This window comes from Mixophyes fleayi, chromosome 1 (genome assembly GCF_038048845.1).
Source record: "Mixophyes fleayi isolate aMixFle1 chromosome 1, aMixFle1.hap1, whole genome shotgun sequence".
In the NCBI taxonomy this organism is placed as follows: domain Eukaryota; kingdom Metazoa; phylum Chordata; class Amphibia; order Anura; family Limnodynastidae; genus Mixophyes; species Mixophyes fleayi.
Window position 1 is genome coordinate 180262259 of NC_134402.1, and position 27614 is coordinate 180289872.

Here is a 27614-nt window from a genome sequence, read left to right on the forward strand (position 1 = left end):
TTGCTGTCACTCACACAATACAGACATGGTATGCCATCACATCCTGTGGTTAGCTGCAGATTCAGCACTATCATGGAGTGAGATTGCTGTCACTCACACAATAAAGACATGGTATGCCCTCACATCCTGTGGTTAGCTGCAGATTCAGCACTATCATGGAGTGAGATTGCTGTCACTCACACAATACAGACATGGTATGCCATCACATCCTGTGGTTAGCTGCAGATTCAGCACTATCATGTAGTGAGATTGCTGTCACTCACACAATACAGACATGGTATGCCATCACATCCTGTGGTTAGCTGCAGATTCAGCACTATCATGGAGTGAGATTGCTGTCACTCACACAATACAGACATGGTATGCCATCACATCCTGTGGTTAGCTGCAGGTTCAGCACTATCATGTAGTGAGATTGCTGTCAGTCACACAATACAGACATGGTATGCCATCACATCCTGTGGTTAGCTGCAGATTCAGCACTATCATGTAGTGAGATTGCTGTCAGTCACACAATACAGACATGGTATGCCATCACATCCTGTGGTTAGCTGCAGATTCAGCACTATCATGGAGTGAGATTGCTGTCACTCACACAATACAGACATGGTATGCCCTCACATCCTGTGGTTAGCTGCAGATTCAGCACTATCATGTAGTGAGATTGCTGTCAGTCACACAATACAGACATGGTATGCCATCACATCCTGTGGTTAGCTGCAGATTCAGCACTATCATGGAGTGAGATTGCTGTCACTCACACAATACAGACATGGTATGCCCTCACATCCTGTGGTTAGCTGCAGATTCAGCACTATCATGGAGTGAGATTGCTGTCACTCACACAATAAAGACATGGTATGCCCTCACATCCTGTGGTTAGCTGCAGATTCAGCACTATCATGGAGTGAGATTGCTGTCACTCACACAATACAGACATGGTATGCCATCACATCCTGTGGTTAGCTGCAGATTCAGCACTATCATGTAGTGAGATTGCTGTCACTCACACAATACAGACATGGTATGCCATCACATCCTGTGGTTAGCTGCAGATTCAGCACTATCATGGAGTGAGATTGCTGTCACTCACACAATACAGACATGGTATGCCATCACATCCTGTGGTTAGCTGCAGGTTCAGCACTATCATGTAGTGAGATTGCTGTCAGTCACACAATACAGACATGGTATGCCATCACATCCTGTGGTTAGCTGCAGATTCAGCACTATCATGGAGTGAGATTGCTGTCACTCACACAATACAGACATGGTATGCCATCACATCCTGTGGTTAGCTGCAGATTCAGCACTATCATGGAGTGAGATTGCTGTCACTCACACAATAAAGACATGGTATGCCCTCACATCCTGTGGTTAGCTGCAGATTCAGCACTATCATGGAGTGAGATTGCTGTCACTCACACAATACAGACATGGTATGCCATCACATCCTGTGGTTAGCTGCAGATTCAGCACTATCATGTAGTGAGATTGCTGTCACTCACACAATACAGACATGGTATGCCATCACATCCTGTGGTTAGCTGCAGATTCAGCACTATCATGGAGTGAGATTGCTGTCACTCACACAATACAGACATGGTATGCCCTCACATCCTGTGGTTAGCTGCAGATTCAGCACTATCATGGAGTAGGATTGCTGTCACTCACACAATACAGACATGGTATGCCCTCACATCCTGTGGTTAGCTGCAGATTCAGCACTATCATGTAGTGAGATTGCTGTCACTCACACAATACAGACATGGTATGCCATCACATCCTGTGGTTAGCTGCAGGTTCAGCACTATCATGTAGTGAGATTGCTGTCAGTCACACAATACAGACATGGTATGCCATCACATCCTGTGGTTAGCTGCAGATTCAGCACTATCATGGAGTGAGATTGCTGTCACTCACACAATACAGACATGGTATGCCCTCACATCCTGTGGTTAGCTGCAGATTCAGCACTATCATGTAGTGAGATTGCTGTCAGTCACACAATACAGACATGGTATGCCATCACATCCTGTGGTTAGCTGCAGATTCAGCACTATCATGGAGTGAGATTGCTGTCACTCACACAATACAGACATGGTATGCCCTCACATCCTGTGGTTAGCTGCAGATTCAGCACTATCATGTAGTGAGATTGCTGTCAGTCACACAATACAGACATGGTATGCCATCACATCCTGTGGTTAGCTGCAGATTCAGCACTATCATGGAGTGAGATTGCTGTCACTCACACAATACAGACATGGTATGCCCTCACATCCTGTGGTTAGCTGCAGATTCAGCACTATCATGGAGTGAGATTGCTGTCACTCACACAATAAAGACATGGTATGCCCTCACATCCTGTGGTTAGCTGCAGATTCAGCACTATCATGGAGTGAGATTGCTGTCACTCACACAATACAGACATGGTATGCCATCACATCCTGTGGTTAGCTGCAGATTCAGCACTATCATGTAGTGAGATTGCTGTCACTCACACAATACAGACATGGTATGCCATCACATCCTGTGGTTAGCTGCAGATTCAGCACTATCATGGAGTGAGATTGCTGTCACTCACACAATACAGACATGGTATGCCATCACATCCTGTGGTTAGCTGCAGGTTCAGCACTATCATGTAGTGAGATTGCTGTCAGTCACACAATACAGACATGGTATGCCATCACATCCTGTGGTTAGCTGCAGATTCAGCACTATCATGGAGTGAGATTGCTGTCACTCACACAATACAGACATGGTATGCCCTCACATCCTGTGGTTAGCTGCAGATTCAGCACTATCATGGAGTGAGATTGCTGTCACTCACACAATACAGACATGGTATGTCCTCACATCCTGTGGTTAGCTGCAGATTCAGCACTATCATGGAGTGAGATTGCTGTCACTCACACAATACAGACATGGTATGCCCTCACATCCTGTGGTTAGCTGCAGATTCAGCACTATCATGGAGTGAGATTGCTGTCACTCACACAATACAGACATGGTATGCCCTCACATCCTGTGGTTAGCTGCAGATTCAGCACTATCATGGAGTGAGATTGCTGTCACTCACACAATACAGACATGGTATGCCATCACATCCTGTGGTTAGCTGCAGATTCAGCACTGTCATGGAGTGAGATTGCTGTCACTCACACAATACAGACATGGTATGCCCTCACATCCTGTGGTTAGCTGCAGATTCAGCACTATCATGGAGTGAGATTGCTGTCACTCACAAAATGGTGGAGTTGCTAATTCAAAGATTTTTGTGTTCACGGGAATACACACATGCAGTACAATTACATTATCTTAGTTTAATTTTTTTTTGTAGTTTAGGGATTCAGGGGCATATTTATTAATTAACAGGGTTTGCCTCGTTAATTATCATCTGTCATGACAGATGAATTTTTGGCCTCATTTAAAAAATCATCCTGGAACAGTGGATCAGATAGGAGGCTGTCCTGGTTATAATTGTACAAAGTTGCTCTGTGCATGCGTGACATAAGGTCGCGCATGCGCAGAGACATTTTTGCGATAGTGACTGGAGGGGAGAGAAGGTAAGGTGCAGTGAGAGATCAGAAGATCCCTCTACTGCAATGCACTCCCCATAGGAGTCAATGACTAATGCCATCTTCAGCTATTGGGGACAAGTTCCGAAAATCTTCCATACGGTAACAGTGGGACTACATGCAAATATCGGAGATATCTGTTGCAATCCTATAGTTATAAATAACTTCAATACTTAATGCACTTATCCCCTGAAGGATTTTCAGCTGAAAGTACCTTAATAAATAGGCACCTCAGTGTCTTAGAAAGAGACAATATAGCAACTTCATACAAAAGTAGAACAACAAAATAACAATAAATTTTAAATACATTTAATTGGTGTAGAAGCCTCTGCTTAGTTTGGTTTTCATTGAGCAATGTTTGCAATTATATTGCAGTTACATTCCCTTACAAGGCCTAAGCTAACTTTTAACAACATTTTAGGGATACATACAGCCAGCAAGACTTTAGCGGGAAATATTTTATTAGTAAACTGCACAGCAGTATAAACCGAACCCACAGAGAGCACTAGAACAAAGCCGCAAGGGGTATATACTGTACATAAAATTTTAATATGTTCCCACATTAAAAGTAATATATTATATTGATAAAGCATATTATATTTATTTATTAATAATGTAAAAACTCCATGCAAATGAATTGGTAACAGTAATACAAAGTATGTTAAAATAGTGCAATGAGTTCTCAAATCAACATATACAAACTTGAGTTATGTACTAGAAACAACTAAATGCTAAATATGGGCCCGAATCTCTGTACATTCACAAACAGGCTCCAGTATGTAACACCAAATTTGCACACATGCTTAAATAAATTACCATCCATAAATCAGGACTGAGTGGGATGGATGTGGGGACTATCTATTGTGCTACATAGGTGCTCAGACCTTCAGTTGCATAGATTACATGTTTGTATTCTGTGAATAAGCAGCTCCACCATTTGTGAGTGACAGCAATCTCACTCCATGATAGTGCTGAATCTGCAGCTAAGCACAAGACGTGAGAGCATAGCATGTCTGTATTGCGCTTCTGCCTTAATTGTCATTTCATTGCTTTTTAGAGTTTAAGTGGAAAAGTTTTAATAGATTTCTTAAACTTTAGATGTGTGTAAGTGTAACTAACAAGCCTTAATTGGACATGTTAAACTGTAAGGTTTACTTGTCTATGGAATAGTCATTATAGGCTATCATTCTGGGACAGGGCAGAAGCTTGATTCTAATTATTAGGGTTGTAGCCTTTTAGATAACAGTAATGCTTTGTCCTGCTTGGTGAATTCGTCCACATAACCTTTCCTAGGGATACTGCAAGCATACCAGTATGTGATGCTTTACCATTTAAACTTGTTGACTTTTGGGGGACATAATCTACACACTGTTAGACATAGAATTTTTTTTTAAAAATTTTTTTTTGCTATTTATTATTGAGGAAAGGGGGTAGGTAATATTCCAATTTTTAAATTTTTAAACAACGGTGTGTGGTTTGTTGTATGAAAGTTCCAGTTTTGGGGTTTATGTTGATCATACTGTTTTCCGTTTCCTTTTATTATATAGTTTGCTTTCACATAGTGTCTGTGCAGTTTGCTGAACTGTCTATGAGTAGAGGACTCCAATAGGTAAAAAAGAGCCCTAGCTACATAGTGAGCTGGTTTAGTAACCTATGTCATTGTAATGAGGGCTAATGGAATGGTTAAATATTCCCATGTGCTTTTACTGCTGGGAACTTAACCATTGATTAGACAGTGGTTTGTGTAGCACGATCTAATGGGCTGGGATCATGTTGTAAATTACAGTATTTGAGCAAAGTATCAGGGAGACAGTCAGCACAGTGCCTGTATTATTCTAGAGGAGGGTCAGTTCCCATTCTGCATGTAACTGAAAATAGAAAGGGGAATAACTGACTACCACTGCAACCTGTTCCAATGGGCTCAATTGTGCTTGCATGCTGTCCTGTCAGTTGTCTGTCATGTGAGGACAATCAACCTAATAAGTAAGTTGACCACTGCTCTCTGTCTTTCCCTATTATTGTAACAGCTGTGATCATTGCACTTATATGAATCTCTGCTATTAAGCTGCATGAGGTTTAACTATTTCAGACAGTTTAAGTCACTTCTCTTGTGGTGTTCTGCTTTTAAATTGTCACCTTGAAATGTTTTTTCTTTTGGGAAATACTTTATACATTTTTCAAATTAATCAGAAGCGCACAAGTACAATTCAACAAGTAAATGCTAACAATATTTTTTTTTAACAAAGTAAGTAGTTAAGAGATTGTCTCAAAATTATCCTACAGGTTTATTTTGATTTGCTTGCAGTGATACTGGCCACACTCACTGGTATTGGTCTGAAAGTAACTGCAATACCTTATAATGATCCCCTCAAAGTTGAAAGGATCATTATTGGATAAGTCATAAGAGAGGGGTCACAAGATGATCACTGATCGGCTTCTGTGTACATCTGTGTGTCATCTTCCAGTCTCAATAACAGACCATAATGATGCAACAGTTGATGGTCAGATTGGAAAGTGATCATGCTGTTTCGTTATCGCACAGGATTATAGCATTTCTGGTCCATATAAGCTTTGAAGAAATAATGTTTTTGCGATCACCCATTACATAGGGTTGAATGGATCAGTGGCCTTCGTTGTATTACTGGAGGTTTCTATTGTCGTATTAGATTTGTAAAGTTATGCAAAGCTCTGGAAAAAAATGACCATCCCCGTATTTCATATAGAGATCAAACCCTGAGCACTATATAATATACTGATGTTTCAGGGCTTCTATTACACTGCTCAAAATAATTTACCTACTAGGACTTGCTGTGAAAGTATAACCTCAATTTGTACATAGTTGCCAATTGTTATTGTGTTGTAAGTGCCTTCACAAAATTCTAACTTCTACATAGTATGCATACATAGTGGAGTAGGTTTTAATACTTTAAAAAAAAATAAAAAATGGGATATCTTTCTGTAAATTATAATCTTCTGTATGAATTCACACCTTAAAATGACATTTTTGATGTAAAACCCAAATATTGTTTGAAACCATCTTTTCCGGGAATGTTTCCAATTGTCCATGGCCTTAGCCCATAGGCTACCTTTTGTGTTTTATTTTCAGTGTAATGGTGGGTTAGAGCAATGTGTACACACTAAACCATTTATCACTGCAACAACAGATAGTGGATCTGAGCATAGTATGCTAATTGTTTCGCTGACAACAGCTGCAATATAGTGAACTGTCACTCAGGCTATAACAATTCTTTTTGCAACTGTTAATAGTTGGCAATGTGATCTGTATTAGTTGCGTTTCACGGGCAGATACAGTTGCCATTGTTTGGAAACTTGCTTGTTTTATATGAACTGCAGTGTGTCACCACCAGAAAGAGTAGATCGTGATTGCTGTTTCAACCCCATTTCACTGTAAATTGGATACATTTTTCAATGTGTATTACAGGACTAGAACTTATTGAAACTTTATTTTATTTGGTAATTAGATCTACATGCTTTAATACCACCTTGGATCATGTTTTCAAACTGAAATTGGGCTGATTGAGACCAAATTTCCCTGAAAGTGCCACATATAGGACTCCACGGACCATCATAGATGTCACTCTGCCGGTGACAGCTATCACTATGTATGTGGTCACTGGCTGATCCCACTAATGAAGTGTTATAGGAGAAGCAAGTTGCCCGATCCATGAGTGTGGCAAGATCAGATCAGCATCATGCCAAATATATACTAGATCTAAACATGCGTGGCCATTAGTGTTAGTGGTGCCCTGTTAATTTGAGGACTTATTGATTTCACAACTGTTGAAAACCTCAAAAAACAACACGTAACTAATTTCCATTCTTTTTCATGTTTTGGTAAATATAACACATTTTCTATGGTTCCATAGAGGAAGTCTAACTAAACATTGAACCTCATACGCACATGTAGTAAAGAAGAAGTTAAACAAGTGGTTAGTGATCAGTAATGAAATGGAGAACACCTTTTCAGCACTATCTTTCACTAGCAGCAACACCTCCAACTTGTACTTTCACGGAGAAGTGAAATTATTTACTATTCTACAAATATGCAGGTACAGTCTTTCTCTCAAACACGCAAGTTGTGTCTCTTGGCATATTGCTAACACAGGGGGATCAAAATGTTGGCTTAGCATCTTTTTAAATGCAATCTTTCAAAACCAATGTGGAAAAAATATGCTTCAAAGTATTTTTTTTTGTGTTCACATCCCCTCACCACTTAGATCATAGATATTAATATATTTACTCATAAGTAGGTCCCAGTGAGCCGGTTAATAAAATGTATAATCATCAAATTGTGATGTTAGAACACTGCTTTTCCACAAATGTTTGTTACAGAAAAGTCAACTAATATGTATTATAACTTAAATTAAGCAAGATCTTGGGGTATATTTACTAAACTGCGGGTTTGAAAAAGTGGAGATGTTGCCTATATCAGATTCTAGCTATCATTCATTTAGTACATTCTACAAAATGACAGCTAGAATCTAAGAAATACTAATGAGTATTTATTCTATTTTTTAACTTCAATAGTATTTTATTAATTTTTCAATGATTATGGGGTACAGAAAGTAAAAAGAAGGGGGGGTAAGGGAAGGACAAAAAAAGAGAGGGTAAGAGGGGTACATAGTGGGAAGGAACACTTTAAACAATACTGCTTCTATACCACATTATAGACTTGAGGGAGGAAGACCAAATTGGCTCCCTCACAGTTTGTGAGAGTTATCAGGTGGTCACAAGACCGTTGGGGAGATTCGCTAAGTGACAGTGATACAAGAGGCAGATTAGAATGTACTTGAGCTGGGGAAGCTCTCTCTCCTGCCGTAACATACACGTGCCAGTTAAACAATTTTATTATCGGGGATGAGGGGACAGTGGAGTAGGGCATCCCCACTGTCTCCATTTCAAAGCTGTATTGCACCTTGGTCACTACTTTTTGAATCAGGGGTGGCTGTGGTGACTTCCAACACTGAGCTATGGAGGCTCTCGCGGCAATCAAAAAATGAATAAACACATATTTATCATTTAGTGGGGGGTAGTGATGCAATAACACAACCTCTGAGGTAGGAGAGAGATTCTGTGCAGTAACCTTATTGGCTAGCCTGAAGACTTGCTCCCAAAACCGCTGTATAAAGGGGCAATTCCAGAATACATGCATCAGGTCACCCAGTATATTACATAGCTGCCAGCAAAGTTTCGACTTGCTGGGCCACATTTTATGAAGTCTAGTTGGAGTGAGATACAATCTGTTGATTAATTTTATCATCTTTCTGTATGGTTTATACATTTTGACATTCGGAACGAATTAGTGAAAATGGTTTCCCATTCCTCACTATCCAATTCGAGGTGAAGGTCAGATTCCCACTGCAGTTGTATTTTAGTCTTATTTTCTGATGTCAGTGGCGCACGCAGGGGGGGTTTCAGAGTCTCTAGAAACCCCCCCTGCGCTAACTAATTGGCCACTGTCCTATACAGCAGCCGCGGCGCTGTCAAAGAAGCATCCGCGGCGGTGCTGTATTGTATACAGCACCGCCGCAGACGCTTCTTAGACAGCGCCGCGGCTGCTGTATAGGACAGCGCTGGCGAAACGGAGCATGCAGCAGCTCTCTCTCTGTTTTTTTGGGTTTTTTTTGGGGGGTCGGCGGGGGGAACCCCCCCCCCCGACAATACTCCGTGCGCCGCTGGATGTGGAGGGGAGAGAATAGCGATACCAGAAGGTAATGCTGGATTTATTATCTTCTTTTGTTAACTTAGTGAACAGCAAGAGCGTGGTGCCGTAATGGGTAGACCTAGTCTGGGAAGGGAATTAAACCAATGTCTAAACTGCAGGTATTTTTAAAATTCCTGGGAGGGAAGGGGAAATCTTTTCTTAATTTGCATAAAAAAGAGAGTAAGCTCTGTCCGTCTAGTAAATCAGTGAATGAGGTTATACCATTTGATGACCATAGACTAAGGTTTAAATCTGGGATTAATTTAGCCACTGCAGCTAGGGAGATATTTTTTGTTGGGACCATAGTCGTAGGATTGGCCTCCAGCACTTTGTCACACACCGCTAGGGAGTCCCTAGTTGTCTTTGGTAACCGGGCATTTACAGGACGCCTAGCTTTGGGAACCCAGATCAAATCAGCCAATGGGAAAAGTGGATTAAGGGCTAGTTATTCTATTTAAATAAATTTCAAATATATCTGCGCTCCCTCTAAATGCAGCTTTACTAATCTATACAGGATATACACTTCCTATAGGAATTATTGTGACATAAAAAATGTATAGAAACTTCAAGCTCTCTTAGGGGCATATTCAATTACGATTCCGGTCCGCCGGAACGGGCCGCGAACTTAATCCACGGTACCGCAATAACGTGGATTTTCGTTCACAGCCCACAGGGTTGCGTATGAAAATCCGCGTTATTGCGGTACTGTATTACCGGCAATAGTGCGCACTTTCAGCGGTAACGTGCATTACCGCGGACCGGAACCCTAATTGAATATGCCCCTTGGTGTTCTAACATAGATGAAGATAAATAGAAGATAAAAAATTATGCTTAAATTCGTTGAAGATCAAATTCTTCTTGAATGAAATTCATTCTCCATATTGGAATCACAATGAAAACAAATGAAAAAGAGTCCCACATAAGCCGCCGTGCTGTTGTATGGCGCATACTTCAGTCCCGGCTGTTGCCTAGACAGCCGTGATGTCGCTTCTCCCCTACACGTCTCGGCTGTTGCCTTGACAGCTAGGAAAACTTCTGTATTTCTCAGCCTCCGGCTGTTTGACAGGCCGCCAGGGAATGCGCAAGGACTGCAATCACCTGATTGCACTCACCATTTCGGACTGGGATCGTGCCTCTACTCCTTCTCTGATTATAGTCACTTTATTACAAGCTGGCTCCTCAACACACAGGGTTTTCTCACAGATCGTAAATAATGTTAGAGCCTCCCCGAATCCTGCATAAGCAGACTACTCCTGTTTGCTGCCTGTCCCATTTCTCAAGCCTATATTGACACTTCTTGTTTGCTACTGACCTACGACTTCTGGCTTGGCTCCAGTTACTCCCTGCACTCTTCCACAGAGTTGTCTCCCAGCCTCCGGCTTCTTGCTGCACGTTCCTTTAGTATTCACTTTACTACTTCTATTTATAAGTCCTGGGTGTATCTGAGTACCTGTGAGAATAACTATCTCTACCTGAAAGGCAGTTGCTATAGGTGAAGAACTCTGCTGTTGATCTAAAAATTTCTGCAGGATTAGGATAGAGACATCCATATGAATGCCAAGACCAAAGCAAACGTTTCCCATCAGTACACTGCCCAGAGCATCACACTGTCTTCGCCATCTTGCCTTCTTCCCATAGTGCATCCTGGTGTCATCTCATCCCCGGTAAATGACGATCCTGGCTTTCCACATGACGTAAAAGAAAACGTGATTCATCAGACCAGGCCACTTTCTTTCATTGTTCCATGGTCCAGTTCTGTTGCTCACGTGTTGTCAGGCGCCATCCCGCTGTCTCTTCGGGACGGCCGCCTGCTTCTCCCCCTCGTGCGTCTGGTTGCCAGTCTGCGCATGTGCGTCTTGTTGCTAGGCAATGGGAAGCTACTCTAGCCTCGCGACGGCAGCTGAGATCTGCGCCGCCGCCCCCTGATGTCCCATTGGCTCCTCAGTTTTTATAAGGAGCTTTCAGTGTGCACACCTGTGCCAGAGTATCAGGTCTAACCTGCCTCCAGCGTTTCCTGTGTTTCCAGTTCCTAGCCTTGTTCCTGACTTCTCTTGTTTGCCTGTGACCCTTCTGACCCGGACTGTTTTGACCACCCCTTTTGGATCTCCCTTCAGTACTGCGATTCCAGACGTTACCAACCCGGCTTGTCTCACCATCCCTCCGGATTTTCCTTGTGTACTTCTATTTGCCAGCACAGTTACCGACCCGGCCAGTCTGACACGCTCCTCTCGTACCTCGCTATTCGACTCGTGGAAGAACCGCGACCTGCGTGTTCCTGCAGCGGAGTCCATACCTCCTTGCGGGGGTCCCTGGTGAATACCAAGGACACGTTAGATTTCGCACCTTCCTCTGAGTAGTGCCAGGTACGCAACGTATAAGTCGTTACACGTGTCCATTGTAGATGCTTTCGACGGTGGACAGGAGGTCGGCATGGGCATTCTAGCTGATCTGCGGCTATGCATCCCCATATGAAACAAGCTGCGATGCACTGTGTGTCCTGACACCTTTCTATCACATTCAGCATTAACTTTTTCAGCAATTTGTGCTACAGTATCTCTTTCATGGGATTGGACCAGACAAGCTTGTCTACGCTCATCAATGAGCCTTGGGCCCCAATGATCATGTCACCGGTTCAGTGGTTGTCCTTCCTTGGACCACTTTTGGTAGGTACTAACCACTGCATACTGGGAATATCCCACAAGACCTGCCGTTTTGGAGATGCTCTGATCCAATTGTCTCGCGATCACAATAAATTTGGCCCTTGTCAAAGTCTTTCAGATCATTACACTTGTCAATTTTTCCTGCTTCCGACACCTCAACTTCAAGAACTGACTGTTCACTTGCTGCCTAAAATATCCCACCCCTTGACAGGTGCCATTGTAACAAGATAATCAATGTTATTCACGTCACTTGTCTGTGGTTTTAATGTTTTGGCAGTTCGGTGTATATCTCAATTTTCCCACAATACCAAATTGTTAAAATGTGTCCCTGACAAAGGTCCCTGTTTTTAAATATTTCTTTTTTTTAATAAACTGTATAGTACAGCTCCTCTTATTCTGTATATTAAATGCAATCTTCATGTTAGAATCTTACTCTTTGTGGCTTTTAGGTAAATATATATTGAAGTGGCATATTTGAAATGCAAAACAATTACAATTGACTGGGACAGTTGTGCACTAAGGGCCACTTGAACAGTATTGCGCATGATTTATTAGATACGCCTACCGAGCGGCAATTTGTTTCAAAATTATTATTTATAATGTTGGTAACTATCTAGAATGAGTGGCATTAGTTCTCAATCCAAGATTTAGACTAACAAATACTGTAGTGATAGGTTTAAAATTGAATGAGGTTCATCAACCATGGAGGAAGTCATTGTATTCTGAAGAGACTAAGCTACGTGACACTTCACATTCATAGTTTTCATCTGCTGGATTTTTCCCCCTGCTCACCCATCAGACTGGGGAAAAATTCCAGGGAGAAAAAAAAAATAATCACAGATTTGTCAGGATGTACCCTCTGACACATTATATTGTGTTTCTTTTAAATAAGCACTGATATAACTCTAGGGTTATACTTTGTCCAATCAAAAATTTTTGTTTCCAGTGTTGGCGCAAGCTATGTGGGTCTACCCCCTTGAGCATTGAACGTACACCCCTGCAGCATCTTACCATAGGATTTGGGAGCAGGGTCTTCTGCACCTCAGCCTAGAGTTATGGTGTTGGGCTGCAACATTATAGCCAAGTGCCACACTCCCAGTGTAGCACTGACATAGAGGGGCAACTTCACACTTCCAGGGGCAAACGCAGGATTTGAGGAGGAGGTTTTCCAGAGCACACCACCAGTGAGCGTGACCAGCATGCATGGGGGCGTGGCTATAATTTTAGACAGTGCTAGGTAGCTCTCCAACTCTTCCAATTCCCCTTTTAATACACGAGCAATGCTGCGTGCACTACTGTTAGGTGCATCCAGCTCCCCCATCATGAGTAGAGCAGTGTGAAGTGGGACATACCTCCCAACTGTCTGAGTGGGTCAGTCCCCAAACTCAGGACTGTCCCACCAGAATCAGAATGTCCTGCTCTCTCCTACCTGTTCTTCCCACTTTCAATACTTGTTGCTGCCGCTTGGGTCCTAAGCTCAGTTGTGCTTGTCTGGATCCTGGAATGTTGGTACCCTGTTTGGAAATAGAATAGGTACATGACATAAAGAAATATCAGCAATGAGTGAACACAGTAGGCCTCCCTGCTTCTATGCAGTCCGACATTAAATCAAAACAATTCATGTTTTATTATTAGTGCCCCTTTCCTGTAACCAGCCCGACTGTAAAATAATTTTATTCACCTTTAATAAAAAGACCCATGTCCCCCAAACAACCCCAACATTAAATTAATAGTAATCACATTTATTAAATAAACCTATTTCCTACCATACATTAAATAACTTGCATTCACTTTTAAGAAATAGCAATCCTTTTTCCAAAACTCTGCCACACATTTAATTAATAGCGCCGAAACCACGCCAACATTAAATTAATCATCCCACCCTACATAAGTCTGCACCAACCCGACTAATAAATTAAATTGCCTCACCATCACCCCACAAAGAAAATAACACTCATTAATTAGCCACTACCACACACACACACACACACACACACTTACCTTGCTCTCTGCTGCATCATTCTACGCTGCTCAGACAGGAAGTGAAATGAGCACTTCCAGTCTGAGACCAATCAGCAACAGGCAGCCTCGCGATTGGCTGCCTGTTGCTTCCACTGACCGCCAATGATGTTTTTATTAACTTTCTTTTTCCCCACCCCTGCCCCGCTCGCGGCAACCACCTTCCCCCGCTCACACGGGGGGGGGGGGGGGGTGCCGTGAGCAGGGGAATTGGGTGGGGAAAAAGAAAGTTAATAAAAACATAACACACACCAGGCAGGGCGAGGGTTTCCAGCAAGTAGGAAACAAGTAGGAAACCCACCCCTGCGTGCGCCTCTGTCCGTGTCAGCAGTTCGCGCTACGTTTAGGGGTGCCGCTGAGTGTCATTATGTCAGTCTTTCAGTGTTTTAGGCACCCTTTAACCATTGGTGGCCTAGGTTCACTTAATGGTTGCACCAGTCCTGGCTGTTTCAGGAGTGTTTAAATGAAAATTCCAAAATAATTTCCTCACCCACTAACAGTGGCATACACAATTCCATCAGCATCTTAAATTCAGTGTATGGGAAGTTTTACGAATACTTTAGTGCAGAGGTGTTCAAACTCAGTCCTCAAGAGCTACCAACAGGTCATGTTTTCAGGATGTAATTCAATTGTCGGTCTATACTGACTAATAATATGGAAATCAGCCTGGATGCACATGACCAATTTGCCAAAGTAAACAAATTAATGGTTGTCTGAAAATTAAGTTCAAAACTATAAAAAAATGTGTCTTAAATTTTATTTTTTAGGGCTTCATTCAACAGAGCCCTACTTAACACTTCCTAAAATTGCTATTCTGAATTTATTATTAATGAACAATAAATTGTGAAATTACCTGTGTAATAACTGTGCCCTCCATCATTAAGCACTGGAAGATTGATACTTTCTTATTCCATATTGCATATAACTAAAATTCCCAATGTTTCCCATGGATCTTAATGAATGAACCAAATACGAACCATTTAAGCTGCACCTGCACTGTTGGAAATTACGGTGCCTGGCAATGCCAGGTTACCCCAACCTCCGCGTCCCCTGATCTGCTCTCAAAATAGCAGAGTGAAGGTCTCTTCTGAGCATGTGCAGGTCCTGCACATGTGTAGTGAAGCTCCTTTCCAATGGGGCCCCCACTTTGCTGTTGAGAGCAGAGGGGGGCCTGGGAGGCTACAGCGGCATAGCCGGGCCCTTAGCAAATTTTGCTATAGCGCCCAACGGTGCACTGTTGCTTCCCTGGCCTTAGGTTGTGTTTTTGGTTTTTTTTAAATTGATATGAAACCTGAAATATGCAGTAAGATAAATAAGAATTTGTTCAATTGAGACCTATACGCTTTTTTTTCCCTATTCTAGTTAATCATGAGCGGGAGGGGACTTTGGAACACTCTTCATTATGGCAATTATCTTTGCGTGCACTTGAAAATGCGCTTTTTCACCGAAGTATAACAGGCCAGAATGGGTCCATTAAAAATATAGGATAAAATCCAAAAACCGACAGCTTTAAGACGGTCACTTTCCTTAAACTGATGAGCCTCGGTGGAAGTCTAGGTGCACTTGTGTAAATCAAGTCACACAGCGCCAACAAAACGGCTTTTAAAATGTACAGCAGATGTTTTGTGGTTTGTAAATGATCTCTAATGTGTTTTTATGTGTAGAAATATAGTAATATAATATGGAAAACATTGTACAGCAACAGAAACACGTATAAAGGCTACCTGTAATATGAAGGCAGTGAAGGGGTTAGCACAGTGCAGCAGGCACTGTGACCACCAGCCTGTATCAGGCTCTGAACAATTCCAAGATGCACAATGAAGTGAAATAGTCATGTGCTGCTCACTTTTCCACAGCCAGGTCCTGGATAAGAGGGGAGGTCACAGGGTGCTGGAATGAAAAAGAGGGTGGGACTCTTTGGGAGTGGATAGAAGGGAAGTTGTTAAACTTTTTTTTTTTTTAAATTGTGATCCTTGCCCTGAGCAGTGTTGGAGCATTCTGGTAAAATGTCAGAGCAGATACTGCATCTCTGTGTATATGCCCTTCAGACACTAGCAACAGAATGAAGTGTTTCCTCGGACAAGTTTGTCAAGCAGAAAGTTTGAGGACAACTCACAGGACATGGGATGAATATATATGATTATTTGTAACAAAGGTAATCATGCTATTTCTTCTTTCTACAGTATTTACTATTCATTCTCCCACTGTATCTCTTCCTAACACCTTTCCATCTTGCATTGTTCAAAGGGAGATTGAACCTTCTAGTGATAATTCTGTTTTTTAAAGATTCATACTAAGGAAACAGGTTGTTTGTATTATTAGTAGCAGTAGTATTTTGAGAAGCAATAAAGGATTACTATGATTTTATTGCAGCTTAAAAATTATATGCGATAACGGAACTTTTAATCATTGGGGTGTGTGTGTTTTTGTCTCTGGAAGACCAGTATCTTTGTATATAGTTGTAACATGAGAGTCTAGTGTTATCAGTATAGTGGTATGTTTATTTACTATTGAGGTACAGAAGGGATGTATGGCTAGTTACTTAAGATAAAATTACATCTCCCTGTTTGTTTAAATGTAAGTGCTATGTATTAAAAGCGAACGAAAGCTCAACATGAATTAAACTTACAGAACATTTGCCTCAATTCCCAGAAAGATCACAAGTAAAAGCAGTGTTTGTGCACCACTATCTGATTGAATTGTACCAAAACATACCAGCAGACATAAGAAAGTTCTTTCTTTGTTACAAATGATGATGTTACATGTGCATGGCGTCCTAGACACATATAAGTGTTGTGACTTTAAGCAAAACAACTGACTCTGACTTTTTGGGCAGTTAGTAACTTTTCACACCTGTGAGTACAAAACATTTGAGTAGCGTACTAAGCAAACTGTTATAATATTATTTTAAGGATTCTCAATTTGCAAGGCTATTTATAGATTACCCCAAAATTAAAGTACTAAAGTAAAGTCAAAACATAGATTGGAATTGTAGATGCTATTATGTGGAGAAGTTGATCATTTTGTGATCCCCTTTACTACATATGTCTTCATAAATATATATTACACAAATACCAAAAAACTAATGTAAGTGAAGAAAACTAACAAAAAAGCAGCATCATGAAGTGCTATGCCTACTTGCACATTTAAGCGCTGTGGGGACATTAAATGCAAATATGAAGGCAACAGCATCACATTTCTATTCTTTACTCCATATTTGCCTTCTCACAGCAGTGCAACCGGGTGTGTGCCAGGAGAAGGAGTTGGGGTGCAACGAGGGCGCACGCATTCTAATTCATCATCTCTGAGTTGGCGTAGGTCAGTTCTTCTCCGTTTTCAAGTAGATCTGTGTTATATGTAATAACTACAAGTTACATATGGTACAGCTCTGCTCCAACAGTGGCTTAATGGCTAGCACTTCTGTCTCACAGCACTAGGCTCATGAGTTTGATTCCCGCCCATGGCCTTATCTGTGTGAAGTTTGTATGTTCTCCCCGTGTTTTTTCTTGGGTTTCCTCCGGGTGCTCCGGTTTCCTCTCACACTTCAAAAACATACTGGTAGGTTAATTGGCTGCTGTTAAATTACCCTTAGTCTCTCTCAGTCTGTGTGTGTATGTTAGGGTATTTAGATTGTAAGCTCCAATGGGGCAGGGACTGATGTGAATGAGTTCTCTGTACAGCGCTGCGGAATTAGTGGCGCTATATAAATTAATAGATGACGATGATATATATTTTTATATTCATCTCTATTTATGGTTTTTATATGAACATGAAAAGCTGTCATATTCTATTGACTTTATTAAAATGTGGGTGAGGTTTTCAATAAAATGATTTTCAATCTAAAATGTACCTGTTCAATAGTACCATAAAATGACCTACATCTCATAGTAACGATGTATCCCACAAAAAAAGTACTCTTTTTGCTCCTGTTCCTTTCCTTTGTCAGTGGCATTCTATCTAACTGAAGAGAGGACCTTCTCAGGCATTCCAGAGAAGCTTTGGGTATAGGTATTCAAAGTGTAATACACACTATCAACTACATAAATCCATTTGATGGTTTTACAAAAATGAATGTGGCTTTAAGAGAGAAGGACCAGTGTAACTAACAGATTAACTCGGAAGAAATCTGTTATAGAAAATGTCCTCATTGCATCAACACCCCCATATATATATATATATATATATATATATATATATATATATATATATATATATATATTTATTTATATATATATATATATATATATAGTGAAGCTGAATAGTCATGTGCTTACCATCTTAGACCAAAATGGGACCCACATGTACCTTTGTCTCTGTACTCAGCATCACGTCTTCAGAATACTTATACAGGTGTTCCCTTCGTTTCCCTTTGAAGATTTGTAGGGCAGATTCACTCAATTAGAAGCTTATGGTTTAGTAAACTGCTAAAATAATTCAAACGTAGCGACTGTGGTCTCTCTCAAGTGGTTTCACTTTTGCATTGAAATAAGCTTGCTTTATAGCATTTTTATCACATTACCATTGCCACATTTAGAAATCTAATTATTGGTTGCTCATGCGGAAATGACACCACAACAACACCCAGTTGTGTGCTTTGATCATTCATAGTGTCCTATTCACTGAAAGCACTTATTTACAAATATGTGCATTTTCCAAGATATACTCAGAACTTAATTTCTAAATGTTAATAACCCTTTAACTATATGCTTGACATGAAACTGGAATAAAATGCGCCACACATATGCTAATGTCATGTGGGCAATGCTCTGTTTAGTAATTGTGCAGAACTATCTATTGCATGACCTTGTGTACAATGACTGTATTGTCCTGGTACTATTAAAAGAGGAAAGACAGGAAAGAAAACAGCACTCTATGAAGCAAAGAAAGTTTAATACATAATCTGCCAGGGATAAGTGTCTCTGCAATATATCTGGTATTAGGGGTCCTCAGTGAAATGTGGGGTATCCATGCAATATGACTGGCAATGGAGTCTCAGGGGTATATTTACTAAACTGTGGGTTTGAAAAAGTGAGATGTTGCCTATAGCAACCAATCAGATTCTAGTTATCATTTATTTAATACGTTCTAGAAAATGACAGCTAGAATCTGATTGGTTGCTATAGGCAACATCTCCACTTTTTCAAACCTTCAGTTTAGTAAATATATCCCTCTGTGTAATATGACTGAAAATGAGAGATGGTCTCTGCAATATAACTTGATAATGGGAGGTAGGGCACAATGAAACGTGGCATGGAAGGAATAATCATGAGGGCAGACTGCTAGTTTAATTGTTTGCTGAGACGCTAAGGATATCTGTGGAAGAGGCCACAAAAAACTTATACTTCTTAGAACCTCATTTGTTCTTAATCCAGCTTTGTAGAAATATAGTAGTAGAATCCCATTTTTATCAATCAGCCTCTAGTAACCTACCCTAAGTGCAAAAAGTGTTTTCTCTGCAACATTTGGCTCTCCAGGTGCTGATGAACTACAACTCTTAGCATGCTGTGTCTTGTAGTTCCACAACAGTAGTATAGTGTAAGGTTTCCTATAATTGTGCCTTGATGTTGCTGGAGTCACCAGGGAATGATAATGTTGGCAATGCCTCTTTTTCCCTCTGCTGCCACTTAAAAGTGTTGATTCTCACAATGCATCTCAATTCAGTGCATTCTTTGGGGCAGATTAAATGAGCCACCATGTTTCTTAGAACACTGCACCTGCGCACTTTTTTAGATACTACGGTAGAAATCTCCACTCGTCTTTCCTCGCACCTCGATGGAACGTGAGGAAAAATGAGCAGAGATTTCTGTTAAAAGCTCCACCGGAACCTGTCTCCGAAATGTCCACGAGACACTTCTCGGCTAATTGAATTCCTTCCTTCTGTTTTCCTGAACAATAATGTTGGAGCACACATAGCCACTAGACCAATGTTTCCCAAACCCAGTGTTCAATTACCCCTAACAGTGTATGTTTTCCATATCTCTTTACTGAAGAACAGGTGTATTCATTACTGACTGACACATTTTGAAAGATCCACTTGTGGTGCTAATTTTTTCACTTTTGACCTTGAAAACCTGCACTGTTAGGGGTACTTGAGCACTGGGTTTGGGAAACACTGCACTAGACTTAGAGAGCAAAGCAGGGCCTTCAGACTAAGGGAGAAACAGACAGCCTCCAGACTAAGAGACCCCTCCTCCTGTTACAGCCATATTGTACAGACGGCTCTTTGCCTGCTATATGACACAGAGACTTCCCTCATTGCCGGCCATATCACACAGAAATTCCACCATCGACAGACATATTGCAGTGAGAATTCTTACACTGCACTGAGGGCCCACTGCATTGACAGCCACATTGCACAGAGAACCCCAGAAGGCAGCTATAATGTAGACCCTTATTCCCATTCACTCCCATATAACCCACATTCAGCTGTTCCGCAATTCAAAAAATGCCTCGTCTGCAGCTATTATTTTAACATCAGCTAGTGAGCCAAAGCCAGAGGTTGCCTATGCTTGCAACGCCTGGGATGTCTCTTCCTCTCCTTCAGATGTCACCATATCCCTTTCTTGGCGCTACACACTTCCATGTAATGCCCTCTTTAAAGAGACAATTTTTTTCAGAAGACTTCTTCCTGAAACTGAAAACAGTATTCTTAATAAGAGTCTAAGTGCTCAATGAGCTCACCACAATGAGTGGGGAAGCTACAAGTGACATCCGAGCTCCAGACAGAATTGTCAATAAAGAGGTTGGAGTTATTGCATTCTCCCATTGATTCCCCCTCTCTCATTTTCCTCCCCATCTCCTTTCTCTTCATTCACAATTTAAATTGGATTATGCTATACTATGTGCATGTATGGAAGTTGCTGTTTGTTACAGTGCCTGTACTGTTTCATACATTATTCTTCTATACAGTTCTGCAGTTCCACTATAATAAAAAAATATTAAGGAAACAAGTTACTGTACTCTTTTATTCTATGAACAATACCAGCATTTTAACCCCAGCTTACCACTTTTTTGGGGGGGTAAACTGAAGGTCAAATTGTGTAAATATTCACCACTGTTCTTTTATTTTTTGATAACACACTAAGCTTGCAAAAGAAAAAGTCACGCGAGATCCATCTTCTATAATGCAGTGTATCGGTTTTGGAATAGGGTTGAAAGCTTCCATAATCTTATCTTGGTCATATATTCCAACTTTTGAAGCAGTAGCACGCTTATAAGAAGGGGGCATGCCCAGCACTTCCGTCAATCTGAAACGTTCCCAGCACTCTTCCCCTCCCCCCAAAAGCACCCCTTAAGAGCTACAGTGGAAAGGACATAACACCCAACTTTCCATCCCATGGAAAAAATTCTGTCTTGATCAGAACGGTGATACAAAGCCCTCAAATTGGGAGTGTTCCCCCTAAATCAGGAAAGTTGGGAGGTATCTCTTGGTCTTCACTCACTGCAGTGTGCTGTGAGTGTACCTCAGCTCTTCCAGACATTTTGCGGAAATTTTAAGCTAAGCATCAAATGAGCAAAATCAGAAAAAACTCTGTCTCTCCCATAATTCACTCAAACCACATATCCGTGAAGTTACAGCCTTTTTGTGCCTGAGAATCAGGAGAGTCCTCCTAAAATTGGGACTTTTGGAAGGTAAACATGCTACAGATGGTACATTGTACTAGGACTAGTTATGGGAATTGAATTTGCTCCTTTAGATTTATAATTACTATTGCCTCCTCTTTTACCCCATATAACAGTCCCTCTTTTTGAAGGTACTAAACCCTATTATCCTGTTTAGTCTACTGTGTAAAGCTTTATGTGTACAACTGTTTTTTTAGCTCGAGTTTTAGGTAGTGGAGTAGGTAAAAAGTTGTATTCTGATTGGTTCATTTCCCTTTTTCCTACAAAATTGATGCCTTGTAAAATAAATAGAATTGTCATTCCAAACAGAACAGTGAGAGTATATGTGTCCAGTCCATGGAAGGCATGGCTGGTGCTTTTTATTTTACAATTAGGCAAATTCTATTGCTAACATAGCTACAGTTGTCTGGACTAATGCTGATGCCATCTATATGCTTATAACATACACACCCTTATTTTATCTAATTTAGTATATATACTAAGAGGTCAATGATGACTGGTGTTGGGAATCCCTATTTGTAACTTATTTAGTGTTACAAAGTAATTCTACACAAATATTTATATATAAACAGTGCGAATGTTGCAAAATATATCATGTAAACATAAGCAAAAGATTTTCCATTAAATTAATCTTGTCACCAAAACACTGTTTTTTAAAACGTCAAATTCAAATCTGTCCCATTTACTGTTTGCAAACAAGTGAAAGGACCTTTATTAATGTCCCTTTTTTTCCACAAGCCAAAGACTGTGTCGGAGACCATTCTCCTTTTTAAAAAACTATCATGCCTGCTGAATCCCTTTTTTCCTTTCTCCAGAATTTTTGATTGGCACTGGTATTACTAAAGCAGAATACAAATAATAAGCCAATACTAATGATCATATCACTTACCACCAAAATACATACACCAGAAATACATACAACAGTTTTAAATTGAAATAGCATTTTTACAGAGTATAGTGTACAATTTAAGAAACATTGTATACAAGTGTATTTCCACTATACTTTTACATAATTCTACCTCATTCCCCCATGATAGGTGGTGTTTGTGACATTGTATATTGTAGAAGGCAGTGAAGCTCAATTCAACTTTCACCTGTAATCTTACTTAATTACTGTACATCTCTTAAATTCTGGGAGATACAGTACAGAATAGAGTTAAACAGTTCAGGATACTGAGGGGTATATTTACTAAACTGCGGGTTTGAAAAAGTGGAGATGTTGCCTATAGCAATCAATCAGACTCCAGCTGTCATTTTGTAGAATGTACTAAATAAATGAAAACTAGAATCTAATTGGTTGCTATAGGCAACATCTCCACTTTTTCAAACCCGCAGTTTAGTAAATATACCTCTGAGTCTTTGTTGCAGTCTTTAGCTGCCTATACAAGCAAATATTTTCTGAGTACAGGGAGTACCATACTACCTGTAATTAATAAAGAGAAATGTCCATCTGTTCAACAAACTCCAAAAGTAAGTCATACTAAGCCCTAACCCGCTCGGTTTGTAGTCAGAGAGAACTACTTGTGTTCTTTGATATATGGGATATACCACTGTACCTATTTGCTGCTAAGCTAATAACTATTTGCCAGTGCTGGGCTTTAAGCGCTATACTTTCTTAGACTTGATGGCTTTTCTTTGTGTGCTGCACCTCTCTACACCACATGTTATTTTTATACTGTCATTTATATCTCTGTCCAGTGGTAACAACAGGAAGTTTGAGCACAATTTCCACATTTTAAATGTATTAGAAATGCCATTCTTGCAGCTGGTGTGTGATTTTTTTTATAGATATATTTTTTTCAATTATTCATCATCTTTTTTTGTAGCAAATACATTTTGAATAGGTTGTATGGTTGAGTGCCTATAACTACATATATTATATAATTACAGAAATCAGTGTCTGTTTATGGATTTTTAATTCCAGGATAAAATTACATTTTTGTGTTTAAAAGTCCATTTATTGAGCTCTCTTGTAAACGGGAGCTGATCTGACCTCCTTCCTAAGTACTATAATTAGATTCAGTTCCTTGTTGAGTCCAGTTGGGTGAAGTTGTACATGTTGTGTAGCTGCACCTTCAATCCATTACCCAAGAGGTAGAACTACAGCGAGTCCAAATGGCTATGCCCCCATTGTGTTATGACGCAATCACAGCATTTCCCTGCAGGGCCAAATTGATGCAATCCTCTGCGCCATGCTCCTGCACTTGCCACTTGACCTACTCTCCGGCATCTCCTGGAGGGGAGATATTTAAAGTTGGCAAGCATGTATCTTACACAGGACAGGAAGTTGCCAACCAAAATACAAAAATATAATGCTTTTTTTGTTTTTTTTCCAAATTCAGTGGCATTGGCATCCATGAACAGCAAGAGTGCGTGGATATGTTAAGATGGCGGGAGTGCTAACAGCTGGAAGATTTTGGCATAGATCTTAGAGACATCTGCTGGACACATTAATGTAGTTTATTACAAGCTTGATTTATTGTATCTGTTCCACACAGTCTATAAAGCTTAGAATAAATATACTCGATCTGCTCCTGACCAGTTCTCTGTTCTTTGTTATCAGAGGAGAGTCAGACACACTAACAGAAACCAGGATTTTTTTGGGGACAAAACGCTGATGTAGTCTTACAATCCTATTCAGTGAACCATTAGTTACCTTTGTTCATCAATACAGACAGATTACTTTAATGTGGTACTGCTCCTGCAAATTTGGAAGCCAAAACAAAGACATTTATTTCTGTAAAGTCCATGTTATATTGTTATATAAATGAAGATAATTTTTGTGCACAAAATAAGTTTAAGGAATATTTTGCCTTTTGATTCAGTAGATTGAATATATAATGTATTGTATGTGATAAATCAACCTCTGAATTCTGATAATATTTTATGACATACATTTTCTTCTGGAAATGTGATATTATTGTGATAAGCTTGTTAACTACGTTGGACATGTATCAGACAACAATACGCGGTACTTATTTTCTATAATGTAATTGTACATTACTTGATTTGCTAAGTCAGTGCTGTCCCCATTTTTCACGTGGTAAGCTATGTGTTTCTTACAGCAATGTGATTGCTAGCCATAAATATCTGAAACAAATGTCATCAATTGGAGATGTTCATTGCTTCTGCAAATAAGCAGAAACCATCCCTAGATTTGGGGATGCAGAATAGATATTGAAATCCAAAATTATGTTTTAATTGTAAATATTTTTATTTCATTTTTATATCCCCATAACAAGAGGAAGTAAATTTGTTACTATAATAACTTATTATTGCTCTATGGTTGGTAGGAGACATTTTATTATGACAAGTCAGTGTGACCAGAGTTTTTGGTCTCTTTAAACTCAATTAACCTACCTCATTGGCTTTTATTGTTCCAGTAGTTTATTATTATTATTATTATTATTATTATTATTATACAAACATTAACATGTAACATTAGACATTTAGAAAAATAATGCATAAAGATAATCCAGGTATGCAGCCAGCTAGTGCAAAAACTGATTACAAAGACGTTGACGTTTTATAACTCTTCTAAACTATACATAAATTAACAGATTATTAAAAGAACGGGGGTGTAGTGGGATGAAAGAGGGTCAGTGGTAATTTGAGATGTTTTATTGGTTAATGTTACACTTTGATGAGAAATTTTGTAAGCTGTGTCTTATTTTGTAAGTACAGTTACAGTAAAATATTTTGTTAAGTACTACATTTGTAATCTGCACATTTGGGTAGGGGTTTTGTGATAATAGATAATATTTTCCTGTCTATTTGAAGAGGTCATAGGCTAGTGTGGAGAAGTATCATTGCCTGATCCTGTTCTGTAAACGGTTACTTATGAAAGGACTAGGGCGAAGTACTAATATTGTATGATTCAATAACCTGTCACAGCTCAAACCTCAAAAATTTCAATTGGTGTAACACAATCAAAGGCAAAAACTCAATTGTGACTAAAATTATCAGGTGTTTTTCATCTGTGGGCCTGGTTCTCATGATGTAAAATCTATGAAAGCAGAAGATGGGACATCACCTAGATGACAGGATACTTTATAATTTACAGCTGCTGAACTCCTGACCAACAAACTTGAAAGAGCCTTAGCCTACCGATGCTCAGGATATTACAGTACTTTGTGTATTATCATCATCATTTACTTTATATAGCGCCACTGATTCCGCAGCGCTGTACAGAGAACTCATTTACATCAGTCTCTGCCCATTGGAGCTTACAGTCTAAATTCCCTAACACACACACACAGACAGACAGACAGACAGACAGACAGACAGACAGAGACAGACTAGGGTCAATTTAGATAGCAGCCAATTAATCTACCAGTATGTTTTTGGAGTGTGGGAGGAAACCGGAGCACCCGGAGGAAACCCATGCAAACACAGGGAGAACATACAAACTCCACACAGATAAGGCCATGGATGGGAATTGAACTCATGACCCCAGTACTGAGAGACAGAAGTACTAACCACTTATAATTTGTTTGCAGTATGCAAGCCCATTTATGGCAAGTACATTTGAGGGCTCTCATCTTTCAGAAGTCTAATTTCAATCTTTTTAACTTCATTAAAAGGAAGTCACGTGCAAATGTTTTACACTAATATTCATTTAATTGATAATAATATGATTTACAATTCATTCATTAACATTTTTTCTGCCCTCTGGTTGAAAAGTATGCTTCATACCTGACAACATTTCCAAAGGAAAAACCAACAATGACAAAGCAGGACACGTCCTTCATCCACCCAAACCAGATTTAGCCAAACTATGCCTAGATTTGCCCAAATCTCATTCTTTTCAAACAAGATTCTGCCCCTTTCTGATTTGATATGCTTCTTTCAGCTGACAAAACCTAAGGTCAGCACCTTGGCCCCCTCTTTACCCAATCACAAGCTCAATACATGGCATCTCAACTCAATACATGGCTGCTCTGACCCCAGCCAGCAGCATCATAATGATTGATACTATTAGCTATTCAAGCATCTGCTGTTGTTTCACAAGAACAGTCACAATTATGTCTATTTAAGCACTCTGCCTTTGCAAGCAGCATGGGCACTCTTACTGCTGAAGGTCTGGGAGTGCTGGTTGGGTGTGAAACTGGAGAGGAGAGGGGCTTACACATATCCTTTGTTGCCTTTTTAACTTGGTGAACTAAATTGATTTTCTAGTTCTGTACTACAGTACTATAACTGCTACATATAGCTGATCCGGGGCTCCATCTGAGGGGGTTGGGGTGGCTCTACACTGCCACCTGTAGTTTTAAAAACATCCACCTCACTTCCATATTGACTTCAATATAACTTGGCAAGCATCTATGGTGACCAGGGGTGTAACAATTAGGGGTGTGGTAACTGCAGGTGAAATGAAAAATAAAAAATTTAAATTAAATTAAAAAGAACCGCCTCTCATAAAGAACTTGTTAAACAATTGTTCTCCAGTCCAGCAAGCAGCAATCCCATATAAAATATTTTTTATCTTTAAGTCAAAAGTTAAGTATCTTTTTAAGTTTGCATCTGATAGCCGTTGTTCTTAGCTATCCTCCTACAAGTTATTATCTCGTTTTCAAAAGCTTTCTGTTTCCAAATAAAAATGGCTGCCAGACACTGACACAGTCAGTCTGCTACACAGGATCTCAGCATGTCATGTGATGGCAGAGGGTGGAAAAGGATAGGATTTTTTAGACCAGAGAGAGCTCAGAGGGGCGAGCCAAAGCCTCTCTGTTCATTAACTCATGTGCTGTGTGACTGTGGTTTCCATGGTAGTCCAGAGTCATAAACTATTAATATCGGCCTGAAGTTAAAAGAAAAGGAAAAATGACAACATTCTTCTTACAGCATGCCACAGTGATTTAAGTTAAAAAACATACCTGATTTTTACTGCAGTTTCTGCATTAAAACTGTTCATGGCATTAAGGCCGGGTAATCAAATGAAAACCTATAAAAAAAAGTCCCTTTACTTTATCACATCAACATTGTGACTTTTTTTTCAGTGTT

General features: G+C 40.0%; 1 protein-coding gene across 4 annotated transcripts in view; it reads left to right on the forward strand.

The window, feature by feature from the left end:
- The window catches only part of PSD3 (pleckstrin and Sec7 domain containing 3), a 444956-nt gene that overhangs the window by 231402 nt on the left and 185940 nt on the right, over nucleotides 1-27614 (forward strand). The window contains exon 1 of one of the 4 annotated variants that reach the window (XM_075204586.1): nucleotides 15966-16143. The exons of the other annotated variants lie outside the window; for them this stretch is intronic. The gene's annotated coding sequence lies outside the window, so the exon portion shown is untranslated. Of the gene's footprint in view, nucleotides 1-15965; nucleotides 16144-27614 lie in introns of those variants that run through there. 4 annotated transcript variants of the gene reach the window in all.